This window comes from Pteropus alecto, unplaced genomic scaffold (assembly GCF_000325575.1).
Source record: "Pteropus alecto unplaced genomic scaffold, ASM32557v1 scaffold109, whole genome shotgun sequence".
Taxonomy (NCBI): domain Eukaryota; kingdom Metazoa; phylum Chordata; class Mammalia; order Chiroptera; family Pteropodidae; genus Pteropus; species Pteropus alecto.
In genome coordinates, this window is record NW_006494608.1 from 10,877,665 (window position 1) to 10,901,487 (window position 23,823).

Consider the following 23,823-nt stretch of genomic DNA (forward strand, 5'->3'; position numbering starts at 1 on the left):
CATTGGCTGGACTTCAAGCAGAATTAAAAGGCAAAGCAAGCTTGAAATTAGGCATGGGAATGTCTAGCTAGCCAGAGAAGTACTAGGAGACAAAATTAAATGAAAAGAAAACACATTTTTTTTTTACAGCTTTGTTCACAGATAATTTTACATAATGTATAATTCACCCATTTAAAGTGTATATTCAATGACTTTTAGACTGTTTACAGACTTACATTCATCACCACAATCAATTTTAGAACATTTTTATTGTCTCAAAAGTAAATGTACTCCTCTTGGCCATCACTCTGGGCAACCACTAATCTACTTTCTGTCTATATAGATTTGCATATCTGGACATTTCATATAAATAGAATCATACAATAAGTTTTTTTTTTTCATTACTGGTTTCTTTCACTTAGCATGTTTTTAAGGTTCATTCATGCTATAGCATGTATCAGTACTTCATTCTTTTTAATTGCCGAATAATATTCCCTTTTTGGATATATCACATTTTATTTATCCATTCATCAGCTAACATTTAGGTTAATATGGATAAATAAAATGTGGACATTTAGGCTGTTTCTACTCTTTGGCTATTATGAATAATGCTGCAATGAAGATTCATGTAGAAGCTCTTATGTAGACATATGTTTTTACTTCTCTTGGGTATATTCTTAGGAGTAGAATTGCTGAATCATATGGTAACTCTATGTTTAACTATTTGAAAAACTGACAGATTCCAAAGCAGTTGTACCATTTTCCAGCAGTGTAGGAATGAAATGAGGACTCAAATTTCTCCACATTTTTGCCATAGTTGTTATTACCTGTCTTTATTATAACATCCCACCCTCTATTTAAAAGTCTCAAACAGATCTAGATCTTTGTATCTGGTAATTGAACCAATTCCCCAGTGAGAGAAATCTACTTACAAAAAGCAAAATCCTGAGCATAGACATGCTTAATGAAGAAGCAGGAAAGAAAAGGCCAGACTTGTCTGGATGTCTGGGGAGGAAATAGAGGATAACCACATGAAATTGCCTATAGTAAGAATTTTTTAGCTATACAGAAAGTAGCACATTCATGTGGTTCAATCTAATACAAAATAATCCTCATAGGTATGTACGGTGAATGTTTAGGACTCATAGGCGAATTACTGAGAAAAGTAGTTTGGATGAGTAGAAAGAGCCTTCAACTGCATTCTAAGTTTCAGCTTTAACCCATAATTGATAGAGAAGTCAATTTACAAAAAAACTTTTGACAAATGGCCAATAAATGTCTTTTTAAATGCTTAAAGGATTCCAGGTTGAAAAGATAACTATGTATCATTTTCAATATCACAAAGAAAAAAATTTTAATAATATTCAATATTAATATGGCTTAGAGAAACAGGCTGCTTCCATACATTGCTGGGTATGTAAATTGGAAAAATCTTTCAGTAAGCCTATCTGAATAACCTTTGACCAAGCATTCTTCTTCTGGACTTCATCCCAAGGAAATAGTCATGAATATTTAAAAAAAAGTCAAGATATTCTTGATGGCCAAAAATATCAAGTTGGATAAATAAAATAAGAATTATCCTTATAATTGAATACTATACAGCTACCTTAAATATTTAGATGAATATGTAACTGACTAGGTTTGAGTTTCACAACTGCCATTTATGGTTGTGTGACCTTGAGCGACTAACCTAACATTCTGTAACTTGCTTTTATCACCTGCAAAATGGAGATAATACCAGTACATACTTCATAGGGTTGTTATAATAATTAAATGAGTTAATACACATAAAGCTCTTTGAAATTTGCCTGGCACATAGTAAGCACTATCTAAGAGCTAGTTATTCTTAATATTATTAGTATATGTTGGCAGTAAATTAAGTCAACTTTTAAGCTAGTTTAAGAAGTAAAGGTAGAAAGACAAAACACTGGGCAAGGACTAAACCCAAAACATTCTTCAGAGTTGGTCCTGTGAAGTCACCACTGCAGCTGCCAAGCACTGACCCCATGGCTTGTACTGCCAAGTCCTCAGATGCTGGACATTACACACTGCCATGGAACAGCTGTCTCTGCTGCCACTGGAAACCGGATGCAGCTGCCATCGCCGCTCTCCCCTGGCCAGAGTGGATTCTGCGTCATCCCTACTTCTTTGAGTCACCAGCTCATAAATCAAAGTCTAGAGAGGATGCATCTGCGTGGCTGCACCAAGTCCCCAGTTCCCAGATGTAAGGGAGGTTGAGAAAAGGAGTATTGAGTGTTTTTATCATATAGAGAAGGCGGATTCAACTTTATAAGACAGAAGATTCAACACAAAGAGCAAATTTATACATTGGGCAACAAAAGAAAAATATAAATGATTCATTTATGATTTAAAAATACATATATAATTATGCAAAGAAAAAAGGACTAAAAGGATATACATCCAAGTGTTAATGATTAATTGTGAATTGATCATTGTGGCTGATTTTAATTTTTTATCTTCTGAATCTATAACTTTCTAAATCGATGACGTAGAAAAGACCTGTTCTCTTTTAAAGCAAGACTGGGTAATATCAGATATCTATTTTGAAAGAGAATTGAGTCTTTCTTAGAGATAGCCATGGAATGGGAAGTGGAAGACTAGATTCAGGTGGCCACTCTTACCCCAGAGCAGGCCCTTGCTACTTGAAGTTAGGTCAACAGACCAGCAACATCAGCTTAACTCAGAAGTCAATTAGAAATGCAGAATCTCAGGTCCCATCCCCAATTTACTGAGAGCAAAGAAGAGGATGAATTAAGAGAGATTCTAAAAGTATAAGAAGCAAAACTTGACAATATAAAAAGTCATGAATCTCGAAAACATTTCCAAACTTAGAAGAAGGCAGGGTCATTAACAGAAATGAATTACTAAAACAGGAACCATTTTTAAAGGAAAAAAGATAAATTTGGTTTTAAACATACAAGGTTTAAGAACTTGAAAGATGGCCAGATGGACGTGTTCAGCCTGGGAAATGCAGAACTGGGAGTCAATAAGAAATATCAAGACTGGGTTTACAAATTTGAGAGTAATCTAAGAAAAGGAGATAACAGAAGCCATTAAAGTGGATAAGAGTATGCAAAACAAGTGAAGAGATCCAAAGTCTTTTGTTAATCCCTATATTTTGGAAACAGGAGAGAAAGAGAAGTCTGAAAATGGGGGGCCAATACTAAGATCATTAGAAGACTATAGTGTCAATAAAAGCAAAGGACAGATGTTTATTATTATTCAATTCTTTCACTTTTCATGCCAAACTAGGAGTGATGTACACAATTATACTTACACTAAACAAGACAGTAACGAATTAATTCTTAAGACATAAAATAACCAAAATATTTGGAGGAGGGTCGAAGAGGAGAACATTGACACCTTGGATATTATAGCAACAGATCTCATCATCAGAAGACATCTAAAGTTTTTGTAGCTTTTTAAAAAAAGTTTTGATGAAAATTTTACAATTTTTACAGTGTTGCAAATCAAATAAGACAATGACTTATCCTTGTTTCATTCATTCATCAAACATTTATTGAGTACTTACAATGACCCAGGCACTCTTGGGTGTCGAGGATACAACAGTTAACAAAATAGGCAAAACTCTTTGCTCTTTTGGGGTTTATATTCTGGAGAGGAAGTCAGATACGAAACAAAAGAAATAAACATATTGTATGTTTGATGGTGATAAGTATTATGGAACGAAAGAATATAGAGGTGGTATGAGAGTTGTAATTTTTAAAGAGATGAAAAGGAATATCCTACTAAGAAGATGAATAGACCTGAAGGAGGTGAGGAAGCCACTCCTGCAGATATCTGAAGGAAGCACATTCCAGAGAAAGGCTGAAGTGGACCTGGTGTGGTCAAGGAGGCTGGTGTGGCTGGACTGAGGGAGGGAGGGGATGAGCGGGAAAAGAGGACTTAGAAGCAAAGGCCATTGGTGGTTGCTGAGAATATAAGTGACATTATCTGTCTTGGATTTTAACAAACTCATTCTGGCTGCGATTTCAAGAACAGAATGAAGTAGGAAAACCAGGTAAGTGGCTACTACAAATACTTAGGAAAGAAAAATGGTGACTTGAACCAAGTACCTTTTTTGTTTTTCTTCAAATACATTATACTAAAGTGGGATGAGAGGAGGGAGGAGAAATTGTGTGTGTACCAGGAAAAAAAATAAACAGAACACTCAACTCTTATAGTTACATAACTCTAAGTATTTTCACATTTATCTTCAGCCACACAGAACAATATGTACAAAGTTTACTTAAAACATTTAAACTTAATTTAAACATTTAATATATTTAAATAATTAAATCTTCTAAGTTATTACAGCTTCAAGGAAATGTTTGTTTTAAAAATCTAAAGACAATTAAAATCATCATGTCAATAAATTTATATTTAGGCAAAAGTAACAATAAAAGAAACTGATAATTTATTTTAAAGACATGAGCAATATTTTCGAAATGGAGAGTCACTAAATAATGACTAGTTCTGAAAGGTGTTATTTTAAACCTTCCATTCTTTCAATGCTATAATTAAAATGAAAATGAAAGTGAAATCTAGAGAGTACACACAGAGATGAGTCACGTCAGGACATATAATTTGCTTCTTCTATGGATCTGAGACCAAAGACTCCATTTATTTGTTAAAGATTAAAAGGATAAACTGATTATTTCTTATTTTAAAATACAAGGGCAACTGTCAAGTTGAACACTGATCCAGAGAGAAGAGTTGTCTACACAGCATTAATATTATCCTAGATCTGCAGAGAGTTTTATTGTTTACAGAGCACTTTTACTATCATTATCTCCTTTGAGGCTCACAAGAGACCTATTAACATCACTATTATTTACAGATGAAGAAACCCGGACTCAGAGAGGTTAGGGGACTTATCCAAGGCCACCCATCTAACTAGTAAGTACCAGAGCTGGGAACAGAACCCTCACATCCTAGTCCACCACTCTTTACACTATCAACCTGTGTACTTTTCCAGATACAGAATTAGAGGTAAAAATGTTTTTTCTATACAGGACTAATCAGGTCAGCAAGACAAAAGGTAAAGAGCGGTACCTACGAAAATGTGCTAGCTTAGGAATAACAGCCTTATGGTAAATTCTGTCATCCTCATTTAATGTTAGAAAAACTAAGAAACACTGGCTCTGTAACTCTTCAGGGGCTGGCTTGCATTTAGGCATGCCATGGTCTGTGTCACTACTCACCTTTATGATTTTGCTTGATTGATCTGCTGGCCTGCTCTTTAGCACCTCCACCAGAGGGCAGGCGGGGCAGGAAAAAGAGCATTGGTAACCTGTTTGATCAAAAAGTGGGAAGAACGAAACTTAGACCACTATCTTAATTTAGGCTTTGGAGTCTTCTAGATTTCAGTTGTTAACAATAACTTACTTTGCCACCATTCTCCTGCACAGACCTAGAATAAACAATGCAGCAAAATGATTTCAGAAGTGGAGTACAGAATTTCATTATACTTTTCTATATTTCCACTCTGATTTTTCTAAATGATAAATATAAAATGTTAAATCTTTAAATATATAACACTTAAGAACATGTAGGAAAAAAGACGAGCAATGATGAAGAACAGAAAATTTATAAGAGAGGAGATTCAACTAGCAGTGAACATGGAAAAATGTTCCATTTCACAGGCAATTTAAGAAATATAGATTTAAAACAAAAAAAAATGCCATCTTTCATCTGTTGAATTATGAATATTAAAAATGAGAATTATTGATAAGAGTGTAGTAAAATAGGCATTTTTATATATATTTTGTGGAAATGTAAATTGGTACCATCTTTCTGGAGAGAAATCTAACCATATAAAGAAATTAGTCCTGACAGAAGGAAATCAAAGTAATTTCCTACTACCCAACTTTTTCCCTCAAATCAAGTGAGCCCTTACACGAGAATACACTCATGATGTGATATAGGCTAGAACAAAGAGCAAGCTTTATGCCACTCCTGGCCCTCTGCAGACTCAGTGGGGTGGAAAGATGAGGGTCCCTACTCCAGGAGAAAGTAAGGGTTATAACTCTCAGCACTCCAGAGAAGACGCAGAGCACATTGACAGTGGAGAAAATTGGGAGCATCTGGATGCCTCTGAGTCTCCCAAGATCACAGGTCTAACTCACCCCTACAGGAAAGGAAAACAGTGCTTTCTGTAGGCTCCAGCAAGTAAAACTCATCACACCAACTTGCATCCTATTGCGCAAGTCTGTCCACGGGGAGAGAGCTGGAGGGCTCTGACGTTTATGGGACTCTCCAGGTATAGTCATGGGTCTTGTCAACAATGGCCAGGCATGCACAGACTGGACTACCCATGCACCTGCAAATTATAATGCTATAAGCCAGTATTGGTTTTACAGATCAAATATAACGTTTGCCCCTAATTCAAACCACTGCACTATAACAGAGTTGCTTGATCTTGCTTATAACTTTATAGCTACTAGCTTTAGCTAATTTAAGAGACAGTCTGATGGTGAAAGGAGAGAGTCTCATTATAACAGGAATTTGCTTGGAAGTCCTAGGCCCTACAAAAAGAGAGATTTTCCTGAGTTCTCTTAACTCGATATAATTTATAATAAAGAGAAACTGGGGGAAAAAAACCTAACTTTGGAGTCTTCTAGATTTCAGTTGTTAACAATAACTTACTTTGCCACCATTCTCCTGCACAGACCTAGAATAAACAATGCAGCAAAATGATTTCAGAAGTGGAGTACAGAATTTCATTATACTTTTCTATATTTCCACTCTGATTTTTCTAAATGATAAATATAAAATGTTAAATCTTTAAATATATAACACTTAAGAACATGTAGGAAAAAAGACGAGCAATGATGAAGAACAGAAAATTTATAAGAGAGGAGATTCAACTAGCAGTGAACATGGAAAAATGTTCCATTTCACAGGCAATTTAAGAAATATAGATTTAAAACAAAAAAAATGCCATCTTTCATCTGTTGAATTATGAATATTAAAAATGAGAATTATTGATAAGAGTGTAGTAAAATAGGCATTTTTATATATATTTTGTGGAAATGTAAATTGGTACCATCTTTCTGGAGAGAAATCTAACCATATAAAGAAATTAGTCCTGACAGAAGGAAATCAAAGTAATTTCCTACTACCCAACTTTTTCCCTCAAATCAAGTGAGCCCTTACACGAGAATACACTCATGATGTGATATAGGCTAGAACAAAGAGCAAGCTTTATGCCACTCCTGGCCCTCTGCAGACTCAGTGGGGTGGAAAGATGAGGGTCCCTACTCCAGGAGAAAGTAAGGGTTATAACTCTCAGCACTCCAGAGAAGACGCAGAGCACATTGACAGTGGAGAAAATTGGGAGCATCTGGATGCCTCTGAGTCTCCCAAGATCACAGGTCTAACTCACCCCTACAGGAAAGGAAAACAGTGCTTTCTGTAGGCTCCAGCAAGTAAAACTCATCACACCAACTTGCATCCTATTGCGCAAGTCTGTCCACGGGGAGAGAGCTGGAGGGCTCTGACGTTTATGGGACTCTCCAGGTATAGTCATGGGTCTTGTCAACAATGGCCAGGCATGCACAGACTGGACTACCCATGCACCTGCAAATTATAATGCTATAAGCCAGTATTGGTTTTACAGATCAAATATAACGTTTGCCCCTAATTCAAACCACTGCACTATAACAGAGTTGCTTGATCTTGCTTATAACTTTATAGCTACTAGCTTTAGCTAATTTAAGAGACAGTCTGATGGTGAAAGGAGAGAGTCTCATTATAACAGGAATTTGCTTGGAAGTCCTAGGCCCTACAAAAAGAGAGATTTTCCTGAGTTCTCTTAACTCGATATAATTTATAATAAAGAGAAACTGGGGGAAAAAAACCTAAATGTCCAATCAAGAGTATAGTATGGACCCATTAACTATTTAACAAAAATGGAAAATGCTTATCTAGAATAAGAAGTTAAGATATAGAGTACAGGGATTCCAAATTTGGGTAAGCTGACTCTATCCTGTCTTTCCTACTGAATGCTGATATAAGACAGAATGCACGACTACTCTAAAATGAAATAGCAACAGGCAGCTTAGAAAGAAGACAAGAATCTGACGTCCTGTTGAACCAGAAGGGAGTTCCCATTTTCTTTTACTTCCAGTATCTCCTAGCCTGGATTCAGGGCAACCCGAAACTGGGAGCAGGAACTGGGCCTAGACAGAGAGAGCTCCAGAAGAAGGCTCTAGTTCTGGCCCAACGAGCAAGAAAGGGGGCCCCTAAAGCTCAAAGAAAAGAGAAGAAATCACCTAGTTTGTTTGTTTTTTTTCTCTCCCCCTCCCTTTTCTTATTTCTTTCATGCTCCAGCCTCCAGGCAACCCAGGAGTACCAGTCCTGGCAGCTTCCACAGTAGCAGGAGCGAGATACCACAGTGACTAAAACTCTGAGGGACGAAATATTTGAGAAGAAAAAACAGTTTGGTGGGCGTTCGAGGAAGGGAATCACGGTACCAGAATTGGAATAGTGGACATGATATCGACAAACTGCCATAACAGATACCATGTGGATCTGCTACAGGTATTTGGAAATGTAAATCTAAAACTCAGAGGAGAGATCTGAGCCAGAATTATAAATTTGTAAATCATCTGCATTTAGAGTTTACTTAAAGCTAAATACTCTAGATGTTTTCTCCTTATTACTGGTAATAGCTAATTACGGAGATTTTCTTGGAGCATCCTTTAGTATCTGCTCTACTGAAGAACTGAAAGATAAACATAATTACAATTCTAAAGATGGAGTCTATCTTACCACTAGCAAAAGTAAACAGAATTTTATCTGGTCCTAGGATCTGGGGCCCACCTCTAAAACCAGTGGTCTTTATAGACTCTTGCATGCTCCCTAAAATAATTTTGAAAAACTTCATATTCTCTCATACATTTTTAAATTTGCACATAACTTTTTCATCATAAATTTAAACGGTGGCAAAAGATATGATTTCTGGTGTATTATAACTATTAACATGTTTAAAATTAAACTATTAAATCACTCAAATACAAGCAAGGAATGTAAATACTATAGAAGTTTGATTCCCATCATTATCTAATAAAAAAAGAACAAACTTTTTAATTAGCAGAATTTCAAACCATTTCTGTTTCTCCTTGAATTCACATTTCCATTTCATTTTCCCCACAAAATTTTATCATAACATACCATATTTAGATGTTTGAAAATCTTTGATTACACTATCATAATTCTTTGCAATAAAAATATGCACACAAATTAAAATACTCTGTGATTCTATAATTCTGCTACATTTTTCTTCTATATTTAGTTACCATCGTAGTTATTAAGTAGGCAAAATTGATCAAGCAACTTAATGACACATTTAAATGTTAATATAGAAAGTCAAAATTTTATTGTAAATGTATCTTTTATTGAGATAATGGGGCCTTTTTCAATTAGTTTATGTATCTGTGGGTTAATATTACTTATTGCCAGAATTAGACATACGTCTTATTCCTATTTTTAATGTAAGCTCTAAAAAAAAAATTACATAAATGTGAAAATGGAAAGAGGTCTTATTACAGCAATAGCCTGCAATTATTCGAACCTCTTAGAGTAATATAACTAAAATCTCATACTAGTATATCATTAAAAATTACTTTTAATGAGTCACCAACTGATCACTCAATTAAGTCCTCCTTTAATTTTGTTGAGAGTAAAGAATTAAAAACCTTCTGAGTTTCAAAAGGATTATTATAACTATCCCCCCCTCTCACCATCCACACCAATAACTTGAATGATCTTTTTGTCTGGCACTTCAGAGTTTCTTCTATACCAGAGCAATGTGTTGCTATAACATCTGAGAGGGAAGGAGGCTTTCTTTCATAATGTCGCAAGTGAAGAGAAGAGGATTATGTAAGGATAGGTGAAAAAAGAGAAAGTAGCACACTGGAAAGATGTCCTCAAGCAGATCAATTTTAGGAGAATGAAGGAAGTTAAAGATCCAGAAGCTAGATCTATCCAGTAAATCTGTCTTTAGTCCCTCTTGCTTCTTAGACATCTTTGAGCACCCTTAGCTGGTTTAAAGTAACTAGCTTTTTCTTTCTTTTGTCATACCCTGTCATGGGGGTGGAAGAGTAGAAAAGAAAATGTGAACCCCAGAGTATTTTTGGAGAGATGTAGGAAAAAGTGGTCTGATCCCCAGGGATAAGGAAAATTCTTCAGAGGCCCCATTATCTCAATAAAAGATACATCCTGGGGATCAGACCACTTTCCCCAGGGAAAAGCAGTAGGTATCTACGTGGGTGAGATAGATAAGAAACTACTCCCACTTTCCACCCTCAGAAAGTGGTAGAAACTTGAAGTAAGGCCTCTCCTTCCTGAACCAGCATTCTGGGATTGCTGGTTCATCCCTTCATTCAACAAACATTTTTTTTTAGGTACTTTCTATACCAGCCTCTGTGCTGGGCCCGGGAACACAAAGATCTTTATACTCCTTGTCTTTTTTTAATCAAGATTTTTGTTGGTTTATTTGAAAAAGGACCTTTTCCTGTGGTACCCACAGTTATTGAGAAAATAAATATCCCAGAGGAGCAGTCTTTGCTCTCATACTCCTTGTCTTTAGGGAACTTACACCAGCTCATCAGGACTCGGGTTCTTCACTGAGTTGCTCTAGCCCACACAGCCACCCCTCCCTACTTCCCACCAAATACTTCTCCACATCCTGAGATTTCTCCTCACATCCCTATTCCCTATTCTACTAATACCAAAAGCTATGTTCATGTTATTTCCTCCAGATATTACTCCATGCTTTCTAATACAGAGCGGCCCATGCTATGATAGGTGCTGGCAATGGATTAACTAGGTTATAGGGGTGCCCAAGATATTTCCTCAATAATTCGTGGGGGAGAGCTGAGACCTAAGCATGAGGAGGCCATAGTTCAGATACCTCTAGGCAACAAGAAGCCCCTTTCAGTGTGCTGTACAGATGTTATCATCTTTTTATGCATGCCCTGGTATCAAATATGTTGGGAAGCACTATAAACTAATTTATCAAAAATATGAACCATGTCTGAGCAGAAGTCCAAATGCACTGCCTAGAAGCTACGTCTGTCCTGCAGACATCTTTGGTTTGGCAGATACAGTGTTGACAAGAAATAATTTGTAACATTTAAATATCTGGATATCTAAATTCTCAGGAAAAATTGATGTTGAGCTGTAGTCTCCTATTACAAGTCAACTGACCATAAGTAATAGCTGCCCCTGAGAGACAGGGTATGTCCTTTCCACCTTACCTCCCGTCTTCTTTCAACTACATTAACCAAATGCTCTGCCCATTTCCATTATCACTTGGGTTTCTCTCTACTGCAGTGGAATATAGTCTGCCCTCATTCTACCTCCACATTTATCAGGTAAACACACATTCACACGTGTAACCCCTGCTGTCTCAGTAAAAGACACTCAAAAGCAGAACTTAAAAATGCAATTTAATTATTTTTATTCTAAGTATTTCAAAGCCATTATTATCTTCCTTTGTGTTTAAAACCATAGGATTTTTTTTTTTTTTTTTGGTGATAGTGATTTCCTATAAAGAAAAACCATCCACTTCTAATTTTATTGTTCAATCCAATATTACAGACATGAACCCGATATAATATTTTAATTTATGTAGAACTTATTACATGCATTAACCTTGTATAACATTTTTAACTTATTTGGAATTGGTTTGAGCTTCTCAGAAGGCATGTTAAATGCTTTAGAGCTTAGATAATAAAATCCATCACTTGGTTCTGGTAGAGAGCAGTATGCTATCACTTTTGCTTTCAGTATCTCAGATGTCTACAACAGCCATTTCAGATCATTGTCAACTGGGTGTGTCATGTAGTTGTACCCTGTCATTTGTCCATGTATTACAAAAACCCTTGAGAAATGGCTGATTAGATAATGAGAGTAAGGACTGAATACCCCTTCGCTCCACCCCTCTATGCTCAGGAACTACATCAGCCCCTAGACTTGAAGAAGGAAAGAGAAGTCCAAATTGACTGAGATTAAGTTTCTGACACCTTTCATTCCAGCCTTCTTACTGGGGCTTGTGTAGAAATTAATTTCGTAGAATGACAGGCATACAAAAAAATAAGGAAACATTTCCTGAATGCCCAAGTCTATGGAGGCTCATCACTGCTTTGTGTGTTGTTTCTCTCCATGAAAGCATACTGTTTTGGGACTTGCAGTTTTCACATAATTACGTTGTGAAAGTAGAAGTAAAATTTCTAATAACTTTACAGAAGTGTTTGAAGAGATGTAAACAGTAGTTATCTCTTCTGTTTTAGATGGGATTGATAAGGTTTCAGAGATTTAATATGCCAGTGATAACTGCAGCTTGAGAGAAAGTTATGAATTTATGAAATTATGCAAGGAGGAGGAGGCGTCCCTTTCCTTCCAAGAAAATAAAAAGGTATCAGGAAAGGTCGTGGTTGTTTTAATGTGGTTCTTTTTAGTCAAGTAGAAAATAACATCTACCATGAGTTTTTTTGTACTCTTTTGGGCCTTTCTGTTGTAGGTTGTAGCAGCTTCAATAGCATTAAAAACAATTTGAACAAATAACTTATCCCATTTTAAACTTGCTCCATGTCAAACTTTTCATTCTTGGATTATGTATGCATTGGTTATTTTAACATATTTACAGAATGCCAACTCTGTGCCACTCACTATGCTAAATGCCAAAAGAAAAGGGAGAACAAGACACAGCTCTTCCCTCTAGGTGATCTGTGTAGAGAAACACGAACAAGTGCAATAACGAAGTGCAAGTTAGAGGAGAGTGAAGTATGCAGTGAGATGTGCATGGGAACATACTGGTGTAACACCAAACTGGAAGAGTGATTAAAGATGAAGAAAGGAGATTGTGGCTGAATCTTAAAGGATGAATAAGAGGCTCTCAGATGAAGAAGAAAGAAAAGTCATTCCAAGTAAGAGGAGTAGAATGTGCAGAGAAGTATGGTGAGAAAGCAAGGTGAATTTAGGGAACTAAAATTTGGTTCAGCATGGCCAAGTTAAACTGGAAGAAGTTAAGAGGAAGATAATGCTGACAGATAAAGCTGAACACAGATCATAATGAATCATTTATGTCATGTTAAAGGCAATGAGAATTCATTGAAGCTTTTTTAACAGAAGAGAGATATGATCTGACTTATGTTTTAGAAAGTTAATTTGTTGGCAGAATGGAGAATCAATATTGGAAACAGGGAGAGCAGTCAGGAGCTGGTGTAGTCATTTGGGTAAGATATGATAATGGTGCAAACCTAGGTAGTAACAGTGAAGACAGAGAAAAGAAGACACAACTGAGTATATTTAAGATATAGAGTCAGTAAGACCTGATAGCTTCCTGGATGTGAATAAGGAAGGACTTTCTGGTCATGGTCATTATAAATGCTTGTGAAAATGATTGGCTGGTATAAAAATCAGATTAAAACAATAAATACTCATTCTTATTTTTGAGTTCTGAAATTTTACATTGAAATCTTTTCACCTTCCTGAATGAAAAAGATTATGATAGTCTTATCTGTCACATCAGTACATCTTTTTCCGAATCATAAAACCACCATTTGCTGAGAAGGTGACAAAAAAAATGGGGATGTGGTTCTTTAGAACTGCAGCAATTTCATATCTCTGTCACCACAGTCTACCCCACCTGTTCATACACCCACCTCCTGTCATTATTAATAGTCATTTGCTTTCTCAACTTTCCATTCAAACCTAATTTTAAAAAATAGGCTGACCACCAAATTGGGTGAGTCACTTTTAAAGTCATTCTTAAGGTTAGTGGAGTCTCAGTTCTCAAATTTGTTTTAAATAATAACAGCTATCCTAAATTTCCAAAAATGTGGTTGAGTAATTCCATCAACCTTTTTCAATGTATCAGAAGAAGACAAGAGAATCGTAATGCAACATGAATTTAAATTTAGGACACAAGTCATTTACTATGTGTGATTTGAAGGAAAGTGTACTCACTAATGTCAACTTGCGAAAACGTTAATCAGACAGAAAAGGCACTACTCGATAGACTTTACAAAGCTGTAAGACATAATACTGCACCAGTTAGAAATTCTGCAAGTTTTTTGCATAAGTTCATTATCACACGAAATATATTAGCATGCTATTACCAGTGGCCCTTAATGGCAGAATTAGGTAGTATGGGGAACAGAGTTTGGGTAGTTCCTGACCCTACTAACAATTCTGTAAGAGATTCAGAATGTCCAAGGCAGAAATCTGGTTCATGCAATAGATGAGTTCCTGTAACTTTAATTTACAGAAGAAACCATGGAGATTATCTTGCTCAAACCCCTAACATTAAAGAACTGAGGACTAGAGAATTATCAGATATAACCAACAAGACAAAACTGATGCATAATAGTCCTAGACTCTAGACCAGAGCTCTTCCCAAGCATCCCTGTCTGTCTTTTCCATGATCTTATCAGCGACTTAGTTGAACAAGAAAAGTTTCAACTAGAAAGAAGGAATTCATTCATAAAGTCAATAACCACCCTCTGAATTACACTATATTTTATGTAAATTCTGATTTTCATATCTCTATTCAGTACGCTTAAAGGAAAATATATTCAAATAATTACATCGGTTAAATTTGAACTAGAAGGGGTTGGAGGTTGTGTTAGACATAGCCTGAATTAATCAACAGAGTGAAATTTTTTTAATTTAGAAGAACTTTTTTTTGGAGCAAACACGGCGATGAGACTAAGCCGACTGTGTCTTGCTCAGAGATTAGATTCTGTTTTAATAAATAGATATGGATGATAGGTGATCAACATATATTACATGCCTAAGTTGAGTTGATCCATCTCACCCTACATCAGTGGAGTCTAAAGCAAAGCCAGCTTCTACCTAATTTGTGATTTTCGTAAGTTCTAATTATGGTATCACTGTAATTGTAAAAAAATCTCCAGAAAAGAGAAAGTGGAGGCCTGGCAGGAAACTGCATCAGAGGCCCTCAATGGAGCCCAAAACAGATATATCCTCTGCTTCTATTTCCTTGAATCCTCCTATCATCATGGACTGTAAAAGGAAATAGGGTGATAGTCTTGCTACGAACTTGGTATATAAGAGTCCTTGGATTTATTGGGAACCTCAGTCTTCATATGCAATATTCAATTGCATTTATTTGATTCCTGGCCATTAAATTCCTTTTCACGAATTTGTGTTGATAGTGCTTCCAACTGAGGAACACTTGGCTGCTCATTGGTATTCATTTTCATGGGTGGGGCCCTGTGCCAAAGGAAGTTCAAAGCAATAAAACGATTATTCAAGCCCTTGTGGCTGAGCCATTATATCTAAAAAATCAGGCTATTCATTAACGAATTTACCTCCTGCATCCTAGTCAGGTACTGACAACTGCTTTCTAAAGTAGTGGCTACTCCCAGACAATAAGGAAAGGAAACTAACATTTGAGGACCTGCAATGTGTTTTACATGTTTCCACATTCTCACAAACACCCTGTAAGAAATGTATTACTCCATTTCACAAACGAAGGAACAAATTCTGAGAAATGAAGGAAGTTGCTCAAGGTCATACAGCCAGAAGACTGATCGGTCTAATTTCAAAGTTCAAGTCCATTTCGCCATGCTCTGCTCTTTCCCCAATCTAAGATTGGAGGGTTACAAAATCTCCATTCAGAGTAAAAATATATTGTAAAATTCAATGTCCTTTGGATATGAAGAAAGTTGGCCTTGCTATGATGCTAGATTATGTCTCTGCATTTTATCTGCAAAATCTGCCAGCTATCCTTTACTTTAAAGAGTCAGAAAGTGTCTCTATGATTAACTAACTCTAGGGTGGGTGTTTAAGAAATGCAATTTGATGATAACTGTGGGAACATTTGCTTCACAGCCATCAAACCAGACCTAATCCCAGCTTCATTGCACTGAGATTGTCAGATGCCAAAAGAAGAGATGACAGGGGTCAAGGCAGATATTATAACAAATTAACAAGGGAGGCTGCAGGCCAGGAAAGAGTCATAACATATTTGAAGCATACATCGAAGTATAACTTTAAGTCATCTAACATTGTTGACTGAAAGAGGCTGTCAGAAAAGTAACTCAGTTTTGACTGAAAGAGCCACAGAGACAAGACAGCTGAACTCCCAGCAGGATCTGATTTTGTCATCAGTAGTTACACTGCTGTCTAGCTAAACATTTGGGCTGACTTTCACAAGCAACGGGATCATGTAAAATGGAACGTTAGGTCATGGCCAGTTTGCCAGAGCCAGTCAAATATGTTCTACATTTAAGAAAAGAGGAAGAACTTCTGGGTCCCTTCCCCTTTAAAAGGCCATAGGACAACCTAAGGTCAATCAGAATAACAATGTCTTGGTTTTACTTACCCTGCATACACATTGAAACTGTCTCTAGCACTATAGAGACATTTTTACATTATTCAACTTGGAAAAGTATCAGTAGTATTTTCATCATATTCACAAAGGGGAATATTAAGACCTGATTAATTAAGACAATTCACACACTTTAGGGTACATTTCATCAGTGCAAATTATCTCTCAAATATGCCTATCACAAAATGCAATGGTGTATTGAAGGGGCCAAAAAATAAATGTGTTAAAATATAAATATGTAAAAGCAGAAAGTTTTTAAACCAAAAACCAAAAGATATGCAAACGGCATTTTAAAATGTGAAAAAAAAAGTGTTCACCATCACACTGATAACCAAAGATGTGCAAAATAAAGCTGCAATGAGTTTACTTTTTTGCCTCTGATATTTAAAAAATTACAATGTTCAGTATAATAAAGAGTACAGTGAGATAGGCTTTCTCATACTCAACTGATAAAAAAAATATAAGTTGTTATGGGGGCTATGAGCTCTCTGGAGAGTAATTTACCACTATATTTCAAAAGCCTTAAAATGTTCACAAGACCCTGAGAGTACAGTGGTATCAGAAACCCTGGGGTTGGGGCCAAGCAATCTGTTTTAACAAGCTATCCAAGTGATTCTGATGCACCTTTAAGTTTGAGATCTACTGCCCCAGGGACTCTCACCTACTCCCAAAGCTTAATGACCATCTGTAGGCAGAAGAGTCCTAAATATATACCTGTACCCCAGATGTATTCTCTGAATTCCAGGCCCAAACAACCAACTACTCACTTGGCATTTCCTTGTTGATGTCTCATAGATACTTCAAAATAAACAGGTTTAACATTAGGTTCAGATATTTCTCCCCAAAATATTCTCTACCTCCAAGGATCCTAATCTCTATAAATGGCACTATCATTTCTACTCAAGCTAGAAACCTAAGTCTCATTCTTGACCCCCGCCCTTCCACCTCATCCCTATATCCAATCAAGCACTAGTTCCTAAAGACATAAGATATTGCTAGAGACTGAACTGTGTTCCCTAAAATTTGTATGTTGAAGCACTAACCTCCAGTGTGACAGTATCTGGAGATAGAGGCCTTAGGAGGTAATTAAGGTTAAATGAAGTCATAAGGTTGAGGCCTAAAACAGATAGGACTGTGGCCTTATAAGAGGAAGAGAGAAAGAGAGCTCTCTTTCTGCAGTGCGAGGACACAAGGCCATCTGCAAGCCAGAAAGAGGGGCTCCCACCAGGTGGATCTTTAGAGTTTTTTGTTTTTATTTATTTGTTTGTTTATTTGTTTGTTTGTTTGTTTGTTTTTTCAACAGTAAGTCATATATATTTTGCATTGTATATTCATCGCCCATAGTTAAGATTTCTTTCTGTCACCACATATTTGACCCCTTTTAATCCTGATAGATCTTGATCTGGGATTTCCAGCTTCTATAACTGTGAGAAAATAAATTTCTGCTGTTTAAGCCACCCAGTCATTATTATATATTTCACTATGGCAGCCCAAACTGACTATAAACTATCCATTTCATTTTATCTCCACTGCTACCATCCTTGTACAGACTACCATAGTCTCTTGCCCAAACAATTGCAGTATCTTTCTAGCAGTTTTCCCTCAATGCTGGTCTCACCTCCTTCAAACCATTCTCTATACCCGGCTAGAGGAATATCATCAAGTCAAGTTTCTACTTAAAATTCTTTAGTGGCTTTCCATTGTCTTTCAAATAATGCCCAATATTTAACATAGATATGTCAGGATGATATAAGAAACATTAACTGATGAACTCCAAGCACACCCCAACATACTGATCTCTTGTCTCTCCTCCTCTAGATACTTGCTGCCCTCAGTGTTTACTGCCTCACCAGCACCCTCCTGGTCAACCTGGTCTTAAGTGTCACTTTCTGGCCATGCTGGAAAACATCTGGCTGCTCCCCACAAGACCACTGGGGGTCACTTTTATCTATGAGGCTATGCTCAGGTCCTTCTCTCAGGCATCCTATGCAGTCCCTATACTATATTCTCACTCAGCAAGTATACTGCCCCAATTTTTCTAATGCTCAGCCTATTACTTTTACTGGTTTAGATTTAAAAGCAAAATTTGAAGTTTCTGTTATTTGTTTTCTTTGTGGCATTCCCGCCATCTCTTGGAGGAATATCTTTCAATTTACAACTCAAGTGGTGAAAGGTTGAAGGTTAATATAATACTGGCATTAAAAACATATCAATTAATACTTTAAAAATTACCCCAATGCATTATCTAGAAAGTCTTGTACTATTTGGCCTGTATGAATAGCTCACCAGTCTCTCCAGCTTTATTGGGGAAAAGCCATGCTGACTTTTAGTCTCTCAAACAGACATGCCTTCCCCCACCTCAGCCTTTGCACATAGTGGCCCATCTGCTTGAAACATTTTTTTTGTTCTTCTCTTTGCCTATTCACTTCTCGTGTCTCAATTAAACATTTCCTTAGGAAGAACATCTTTGACCACTTTTATACAAGTTAAGTATAAAGTAGTCAAAGATGTTCTTCCTAAGGAAATGTTATATACAACATACATTCTCAATATATCTAGAATTTCTTTCAACTTGTAACTTATGCACTTATAATTACTTACAATTATTTGTTTAGTATCTATCTTCCCTGCTAGGCTACAAATTCCAGGTGTCTGTTTTCTCTAACATAATCAGTATCTAGAACATACTAGGTGTTCAGTGAATATTTGTGACTGACCCACTGACAAAGTTAATCATAATATGGTAGATTTCAGAATTAGTGTCCTGGTACCATATCTGGTTATTTACAGTATCCCAAGGTTGCAAAACATGCTATTTAAAAAGAAAGTGTTCCATTTGCAACTACTTTTCTAAATGAATCAGGATTTTATCTATCTATCTATCTATCTATCTATCTATCTATCTATACATACCCTAAATTTTTCTATCTCCATCAAAACAGCCTTATTGTTCTTGTGAACCTAGACAATAAGTTTAGAATAAATGGTACATATTTGAATTCAATCAAGTACAATTCAATCAGTTCTGAAATACTATTTCTGCATAAGATTTTACTTGAAAAGAGAGCTTAAAAGCCACTCTTAAATAATGGCTTTACGTCCTAGAGAAGAAACAGAACTTTTACAATAGGAAGAAGAATCTAGAGTTAGTTCTCTTTTACACAAAACCCTGTGAGACAACCACAGGAACAGCATTATTTTACCCTTCCTAGTTTGTGGCCAATTGAAACATTTATACTAACACTTGTAGTTTTAGTTTTTATTCTCTTCTCTTACATTTATCCTACATAATTTTCCTTCCCCAAATTATACAACTAAGATATACTTATCACTAGGCTGGAGGAAAGGGAAAGAAAGATTGAGGGAGAGAGGAAGGAGAGATCTAAGGGATCTCCTTGGACATCTCCTAACAACCTACAACGCTGATTATTCTACCATGAATCTTCTCACTTTTCCTCTTGTACAACACAGAAGAAGGGGCACGAAATAAATCTGACTCCATGTCATATTGGGAATGATACCAATAGATGTACGTCATCTTCAGGACAATCATGGTTACACCACATTAAAGAACTAATTTAGCTATATCAGTGATTCTCTGAAGTCCACTCAATAGAGAATCCTTTCTACTAAACAACCTCCAGACATGAGTCATCAGTCCATTATAGGCTGGCAACAATATATCATCTTCATTTGGATGTCAAACCCAACATATCTCAAATAGAACTCATTCTTTCCTCCACAAACTAGTTTACCTTCTTAATTTCCCTGCTGGAACCAGTGCTGCAATCATAATCCTAGTCATCTAAACTTACAACCTAGGGGCTACCTTTAACCTCTCTCTTTTCTCATCCTCCACAATACAGGGAAGAAGGGAGGAGCTAGGACCTACTCTCTGTTCTAGCCACTAAAATGGGTCACACAATGACATCAGAGAGTTGTCAAAATGTAGTACAAGGCCAATGGGTCAGAATGCCCTGTTGCATTTGTGCAGACTTCTAGCCAACCTCAGACCTACTGAATCAAGGTTAGGTTGGGGATTCTACATTTTAAATTAGCTCTCCAAGGGACTTCTTAGGCCAGCTAAACAGAATCAGTACTCTAAAGGAAATGACCCAATTACAAAAAGACAAACTGGTGGAGCAGCTAGGTAAGGCGCCCTGTTCAAAGGACACAAGAGGAAGTAATGGAGTCTCAGATAAGAGAGTGGAACATAGAGATAGAAAAACAGTAAACAGTATGTAAAGTTTCAATACTTCTGAACTCAGCATTTGGATCTGTTCATGAATAACCTTCACCAGGATAAGGCAATAGCAGCCCCAATTGCTATGAGACTCCAGCTCATCCAAAAGAGGACCAACCAGAACAAGTCATGCCAGAGACTAGTTTCAGGGTTTTACTATTCCAGCGTTATCATTGGCCAATAGGATAACATCTCTGTTTAACAGCAAAGAGATCTAAGGAACAATACAGGAGGCTGTCAGGAATGATGGGCTTTATCTGTGTCAGCCGGATTTGATTGCCAATAAAAGAAGCCGTTCTAGCTCATTTAAACCCAAAGGGATGTAATATAATGACTTAAGTACTTACATAATTGTTCAAAAGTCTGGGGAAACAGGCTCCTAGCTTCATCAGGAAGGATCGCCAGATGTGCCAACCAAGGTAGCTATTGCCTGTGTCATGGTCAGAAAACTGGGGAATTATCAGGATACTAGTGAATAAGGCAATAGCAGCCCCAACTGCTGGATCCAGACATATTACCTCAGTCCAGATCCATGCCATCAAAATGGATGTCCCTGGAACCCACAGAAGCAGGTACCAGACCCTGGGGCCTCTACTACATTGCCATAGAAAAACCAGAGTGTTCACAAGTGTTCCACTGCTTGCTAGTGGAAACAGCAGAACTGCTACCTCTGTCTTGCTTCTGTTTTCCAAATATGACATTCATATGTCTGCTTCGGCAGAGACTGGGCCCCATGTGGAAATGAGGAAGTCTGAGAAATGGAGTCTTCAGCTCTCTGTCTAACATGTTACAAAGGGGAGGGAGGTGAAGTAGTGTGGGCCACATATGATATCTAGCTGCTTGCTAGTGGAAACAGCAGAACTGCTACCTCTGTCTTGCTTCTGTTTTCCAAATATGACATTCATATGTCTGCTTCGGCAGAGACTGGGCCCCATGTGGAAATGAGGAAGTCTGAGAAATGGAGTCTTCAGCTCTCTGTCTAACATGTTACAAAGGGGAGGGAGGTGAAGTAGTGTGGGCCACATATGATATCTCTCTGGGCATCATATTCAGCTTGAGCTTCTCTCCTAGATTGGAAGCCATCAGAAGGCAGAGAACTGATTGATGTTTACTATTTCAGAAGTCCCAGCACTTAGCAGAGTGTCTGATGGATAGCAAGGGAAGGAAAGAAGGAGTCATAGAGAGAGGGAAAGGAAAAAGAGGAAGGGAAAGACCAAATCGGAGCAGTGTCTACAGGTGGAAAACATCGGGAAATTTTGTTTTGACAGAATTTAAAACTTAATAAGAAATGAAACAGAGACTGACACTATTAATTCTCATTTCTTAGTAACTTTGGATTTCAGTCTGTTTCTCTTAATTTCCATGACTATGAACTTAATAGGGTTCGAATTCCTTACATCTGGGAAAAAAATCAATCATGTCTTAACCGGTAGCCTGCCCACTTTTTCCCATTCTTTCCCATTCTAGTCCATTCTACACACCGAACTCAGCGTGGGTTTCCCAAAATAGTGGTCTTCAAATTTTTTACTTGCAAACACTTTCAAAAGAATTTTGTAAAGTTTTGTATCCTTTTGCACATTATTAAGATGACATCTAAAACTTTTCATCCCAAGTTAAAATTATTGCAAAGAATATAACTTCCAGTGTATTATAAATATTGTCATTAAAAAATATTATAGCAATTTAAAAATATATCCAATAGAATCTAAATACCATGTCATTTATTTTTAAAAAATACATGAACAAGCTGTTTTTTAATAATCAGAGATTATGCATTTCCTTTTCCTTCAACTCATATTTCAATTCCTATAACAAAATTTTCATCCTAATATGACATATTATTCTTGAAATTCTTTTGCCAATTATCTTTATTATCACAACAAAAGGCATATATGTTGAAATTACATTTTTTAATTTCCAGTGACCATAAAGCTGTGTTTAAAATTATCCTGAATAAACAAACCAACAAAACAGAAATAGACTCATGCATATGGAGAATGAACTGAGGATTGCTAGATGGGAGGAGGTTGAGGCTTTGGTAAAAAAGGTGAAGAGATTAAGAAGTACAAATTGGTAGCTACAAAATAGTCACAGGGATATGAAGTACAGCATAGGGAATATATTCAACAATTTTGTAATAACTATGTATAGTGCCAGGTAGATACTAGACTAATTGGGGGGATCACTTTATAAATTACATAAATGTCTAACCACTATGCTGTACACCTAAAACTAATATAAAATAATATCGAATGTCAATTCTAATTAAAAAATTAAAATTAAAAAAATTATTCTGTATTGTTATCATTTCAATACTATTAGCATACTATCAATAAAAACAACATGAATATATTATAAATCCTGATAAGTATTAAATGGAAAAAATCAAATTTATATTTTAAATGTATCTCTTAATGAGCTAGATGGGGACTGGATGATTTTGCTAAAATTAGGTCAAATATCAATTTAGCAAATTACTTATTATTCATGACTAAATTGAGACAGGATTCAACCTCAGTTTTATTCCTGTACCTTTTTGTGTTTTATTATTAAATGTTGAGAAAAAATTGTTCATGTAAATAAGTAGATGAGAAGTTTTGTTATAACAGTGCCCTCAATTTTTTGTACTGTCAGAATCATATGCCAAAAACCATGGGGAAACCTAGCACTGAAATTTGTTTTTAATGATCAGTTGACAGCTCGATTATAGCCCTTTCTGCAATTTTACTGAAAGCAAAATAGAAAACCATCTAATTGCAAAAGCAATTGTTACTCATTCATTAGTGTGACTCCCTTTCTCAACACCAGTACCAGTACTAATACTTCTGCTGTGTTTCTAATTATTCCAGTGGGCTACAGAGATTTTTCTACCACAAGGTAACACACTATAGAAAAATTAGGGTAAGAAGTGCCTTTCTTCTTTAAAATATGACATAATAAGTAAGGGGTGGGTGAAAGAAGACATGGAAATTTTTTATCCTCAGGCAGATTAGTTTTTTTTAAATTATTTTTTCAGCTTTATTGATGTATGATTGACAAATAAAATTGTAAAATATTTAAGTGTATGTGATGATTTAATATAAGTATACATTGTGAAATGATTTGTCCCATTTAGTTAATTAACATGTCCATCACCTCACATACTTACTTTGGGGTGGGGGAGGTGAGAAATTTAAGTTCTACTCTCTTAGCAAATTTCAATTATACAATATAG